The 5,577-nt window shown below is 42.9% G+C and overlaps 1 pseudogene; it reads left to right on the top strand.

Moving 5' to 3' along the window:
* The first annotated feature begins 265 nt into the window (after positions 1-265).
* On the top strand, positions 266-4,201 carry LOC140328677 (posterior protein-like; annotated as a pseudogene).
* The last annotated feature ends 1,376 nt before the right edge of the window (positions 4,202-5,577 follow it).

The following is a 5,577-nucleotide window of genomic DNA, read 5'->3' on the forward strand; positions in this document are numbered from 1 at the left end:
AATCGGTGTGTGAGGGTTGGAATTCAGTTGTGTTAAGGGGGATACACAGAGTGTTTGTGTGTCTGGAACTCCTTAGTGGACTAGAGTCCAGGTTTTAAAGTTGGAACAGCTGTGTGGTTGTTGAGCTGTATGGTGGTGTGGTGGTCTAGCTGTATAGTTGTGTAGTTGTATATAGGTGTGGATACTTTTCTTGTGTGTCTATATGTAGCTAGATACAGTCTATTGTTAACCAACAATTAGCATTGTGTGCTTAATTAGCATAACAATGAACGTAGTGGCACGCTTTGTTTAGAAGTATGCCTCTACAGACTACAAGTCTGTTGCAGAAGATGCTTTAACACATCAGTTCAATGATCTCGTGGTTCAATGTAATAAGCGTAATGAATGTTTAAAGAGTAAGCTAAAGTCTAAGAAAGGAAAGAAAATAAGAATGGCAAATGTGTTAAGAATGTTACTGAGAATGATAGAGATATCAGAAGGGAAAGAGATTCAGTGGTATATGGAAAGAACCCAGTCAATAGAGCAGCTAGAGAATTGTCACAAGAATGTCTCTATAGTGGGTCCAAATAGTAAGCCTAGTGAATGCGAATGTGAAGATCTGAAAGAAGAGGTTGACCAACTTGTGGAATGTAATAAATAATTGCATGATAAGTTGGATGAATGTGAAGTGAGATGCAAACTTAGAGAGCAATCCATTGCTGCCTTAGAACAGAAAGAGGCTGGAAAGGAACAGGTTATTGCATTACTTAAGAAAGAGTTGGAGGATTCTAAAACGCAACTGTTGCAAAAAGAGCACGATGTTTTATCCTTGAAAGCACAAACTGTGAGTCAAGTTGTGAATCAGTGCTGTGCTAACAGGGATGCCTACGCCAATTTGACACAGGAGCAAAGGGGCAGGATGATGGTGGAACAACAACCAATATTTTCAGCTGATGGTCAGGAGGGATCACCCAACCAAAATTCCTCTCTCTTCTCTCCAGTATCAGATAGGGTAGGCCAACGAGTAGAATCGTTGAGAATGAATTCTAACACCCATTCCACAACACTCTCTATACAAGATAGCACTAATCTGTGTCAGATATTGGGCAAATTTGAAACTGGTGCTTCACCCATAAGCCTCTCTAACAGGCTGGAAGCTGTAGTGGCACAATATAATTTGGGCAATAGGGATGCATATGCGCTCCTTCGCGCATGGCTTCCTTTGCAACTATGTGAGAAACTACAGCCACCAGTCGGTAGTCATAAAGGTCTATCTGCTGAAATGAACTCAAACTGGGGAAATTCAGCAGATAGGATGAGAGAATTACAAGGGATAATGGGGGGAAGAGATATCAGAGGTCCCTCTGGAAAATACTAAGTTTAGAAGGGGGAATGACCCAGTGTTATTCTGCAGCGAGTATTTGTCCCTGTATAAAGCTACTTACAATTGCCCAGACAGGTCTCCAGATGACAGTAGTTTCCTATACTCTATGGCAAATAAGTGCACATTTGTGGGTTATCATACAAAACTTGCACTTAGAAATGCCAGTTCGTATCAAACATTTATAAATATCTTAAGGGACAGGATTCAGGAGACAAGTCAGGACAATGGACCTTATAAGAAGATTTCAGAGGCAGTTAGAAGTGAATTGAGGGTGAGATTTTTAGGCAGATGTTATAGATGTGGGAACACAGGCCACATTATGAAGGAATGCAAAATGCCTAAAAGACTGGTAGGTGAGAGGAAAACTGCTAATAGGAAAGAATTTAGGCAGGGATCGGATAGAGCAATGTGAGAAAATAATAGAGTGCCCAAGGAGACACTGAATAACCCAATAACAAGGGAACTGCATAGTGTAGCCAATAAAATAGTAGAAATCACAGAGGATTATAACCAACTAATCCATACCATAAACCATAGGGAGGTCAGGCCCCAGGATTGTCCCTTGTATGACCTCTAGATAGGGACAAAGGCGACAGACCAAATGTCCAGGGTATGGTTGGGGGCCATCGCACAAATATCCTACTGGATACAGGGGCAGCCGTCAGTTTAACTAATTTGAATTTAAGAAAAGGAGGAGGGAAAGCAAGTTTTTTTGAGAGGATTTGGGGGACAGTTAGGGCCATCCTAGCAATCAATACCAGTACCCAATGACATAGGAAACTTGTGTGTGGAGCAGAGTTTATTCCTTTCCCCAACACATGAGGGCACCATTGTGGGCTCTGATGTCATGGGGGAACATGGATTGATGGTTGATCTTTGTAATTGGGTACTGTGGAAAGGATCCAGATACAAAGGTAAGGTGCATATGATAGTGGACAGCCTTGAGGTAAAGTTAGTGAGAACAGATAAGAGCCTGGCACAAAAGGTCATCAAAGAATGTCAATCAAAAACAAATGCAGCTTTATGGCCAGTAAAGAAGGAGGGGGGTTGGAGGCCCACCTTAGATTTTCTTGCCCTTAACAAATGTACACCATCCATTACAAATGTGGTTACTAAAATGCCTGAAATGATGACCGCACTTAAGCCCTCAGCAAAAGTTTACTCATCAATTGACATTTCGAATCGCTATTTTTCAATCCCAATCCATGAGGATAGTCAATACAAATTTGCATTCATATTTAAAGGGAAGCAGTATGCGTTTTGCAGGTTGCCACAAGGGTTCAAGTCTAGTTCAACATACTTTCACATCTGTACGGTGGACATTCTGAGACCATTTTCAGAGCCAGAATGTATCATACAATATGTAGATGACATTCTTCTCCAAACAGAGACGAAAGAACAACACTATGCCCTGCTGAATGAATTGCTAACACTGATTGAGAATGCAGGGCTTAAGCTAAATCTCAAAAAGGCACAGTTGATGAAGGAGTCAGTCTGTTTTCTAGGGGTGATAGTTTTACAGGGGGGAAGGACTCCTGACCCTAATAAATGTGAAACTATCAGAAAATTACCTAGGCCAAGCACTAAGACGGTGCTGAGGCAATTCCTAGGCGTTGTTGGTTTCTGCAGAGACTTTATTGATGGTTTTGCAGAAAAAGCAAAGCCCCTGTATGATCTATTGAAAGGGGACAGGAAAGAGACAGATCCCCTGGACTGGGTTGAGGAGCACGAGGAAGCTTTCACCAGGCTAAAAGGTAACCTTAAGCCTTAAGTAATCCGAAAGCTGATTTGCCTTTTGCACTGCAAGTATATGCATCTGCAGTTGCCATAACAGCGGTGTTGCTGCAAGAAAGACAAGGCAAATGGGTACCTGTCGGATACTGGTCCAGAGTGGTAAGTCCAGTAGAGAGAGGATTTGATGAATGTGTCAAAAATCTTTTGGAATTACACTGGGCGATTCGTGCAACTGAACATGTAGTGGGATTTGGGAGTATCATCTTGCAGACACCCCAATCTGCCATTAAGATGCTTCTGGAGCGTACCCTCAGTGGAGTATCCTACCAAAGAGTAGCTAGATAGCTAGTAGACCTGACACCTATGAACATCACAGTGACACACAATGCCACCTATATTCACCCCCATTGATGCAGTATAAAGGAGAACGGCATGACTGTGGGGAGGTGCATCAGGCTAGGTCACAGGAAGTATTTAGACTAGTGGCAGGTAAGGAAGACCTAAAGATATGGGTGGATGGATCTAGGTACTGGGAGGGAGGAAGATTTCACACAGGATATGTCCTGTTGTGCCCCTAGACCAATGAGCAAATTTTGATTAGATACCCCCGAAGCTTTTCTGTCCAGAGAGTTAGAAGCCATGAGAGAAGCCATTGTCCATTTCAGTGCAGGCCTAAAAACCATCTTTTCTGATAGTGCCTATGTCACTAGGTCACTGACTGAGTACATGCCTTTATGGCATACCAGGGGTTTTAGTGATGCCTCTGGAAAGGCCCTGATGCACAGTTCAGTCTTCAAAGATGTATGGGATAAGGCAAGTTTGGAGCCTCAAAGAGTGGCCATCGTTAAAGTAAAAGCACACCAGAAAGGTAATAATGAGGTTACTGTAGGAAACAACAAGGCAGATGAACTTGCTAAAGAAGCTGCTTTAATAGGGGTAAGATGGACTCCATATGATATGGAAGGAAGGCAGGCCTGGGAGGAGCATGATTCTGAGGAGCAGGAAAAGGAGGCCATTGTACCTGAGCTTTTACCAGTTTTAAAGGAACCTGTCCCATGCTTAGCAGAAGAACAGGATAGGGATACACATGGGTATTCTAGCTAAATACTGGTGGGAAAAGATTAACAACATGGTCACACAGGTGGTACAGGAATGTTTAATCTGTGCACAGATGAATCCCAGACCAAAAGGGCAGAAACCAGTATTAGCAAGGGTACCGTTAGCCGATGGACCCTTGGGAAAATCTGCAGATACATTTTGTGGGTCTGTTAACAAGTGCCCCTGGGGGATACAGGTACCTGTTGGTTGTAGTTGATGTATTTTCAAAGTGGGTGGAAGCTCTGCCTCTAAGGAAAGACTCGGCTACAGCTACGGCTAAGGCGTTATGGACAGAGGTGCTGTCAAGATGGGGATTCCCCAAAGTCCTTGAGTCAGACAGGGGAACTCACTTTACGGGAAAGGTCCTAAAAAGAGTTTGTGGGATCCTAGGTGTCCAGCAGAGATTCCATGTACTGTACCATCCCCAATAGTTGGGTATTGTGGAAAGGATGAATCGGACACTGAAAAATAGATTGAGAAAGATGGTTTTGCAATCAGGGAAGAGTTGGCTAACTCACTTACTCTTCATTCTAATGGCCATTAGGGGTGCAACAGCGAAAGGCACATCATTAACTCCTTATCAGTAATAACAGGGAGAAGGATGAATCTCCTCCATCCAGCCGACCCCATGCTCAGTACACCTCTGAGGGAGAGCGCAGAGAGAGATAAGTTTCTGGTCCAGCTACAGGAGCAGGTACAGAAATATTTGCAATTTGCTGTAGCTAATATGGCTCTTAATTGGATAGGACCTTTCACAGGCACCATGACCCTCAGTGATCAAGTAGTTAAAGTACAGCGCCTCCAGAAGGGTAGAAAGCGCATGAAAAAGAGGGAAGTGGAGAAATGGGTTCATGCCGACCAGTGTAAACGATATTGCTGATAAGAATGTGATTCCGCTCTTGATTTTGTATTTCCAGAGTACCCCTTAAGCAGAAGGTTGATACAGCAAGGACTCTGCAGCATGGATGGAAAAGTGATAATCATCTGAAAGGCGATCCATCTGTGCTGTACTGCCACACAAACAGTTATTAATGGACAATCAGGGGATGGGAAAGAAGATGAAAGCCAAGAAGAGATTTATTTATCTGAATCTGTCAAACCAATGACAGAGGGAGTAGCGAACTTGGGGAGGGATCAGGAAAATACATATAATAGAAGAGTTAGGTTGATACCGGAGGGTCCCAAATTGCCTGAGACCTATCAATGAGGTCACCAAGACGATAAGCCTTATAAATTTTCTTTTGCCTTTGGACGATTTAATTCTAACTCAACCGCCAAGAGAAATGATAAAAAGGACTTTTGGAAGATCATACCAGAAGCTATACAATCGTTTGTGGATGCAACAATTTATTTGAATGAAAGGGGATATTGGCTAGAAGAGG

Source organism: Pyxicephalus adspersus, chromosome 4 (assembly GCF_032062135.1).
Source record: "Pyxicephalus adspersus chromosome 4, UCB_Pads_2.0, whole genome shotgun sequence".
Taxonomy (NCBI): Eukaryota; Metazoa; Chordata; class Amphibia; order Anura; family Pyxicephalidae; genus Pyxicephalus; species Pyxicephalus adspersus.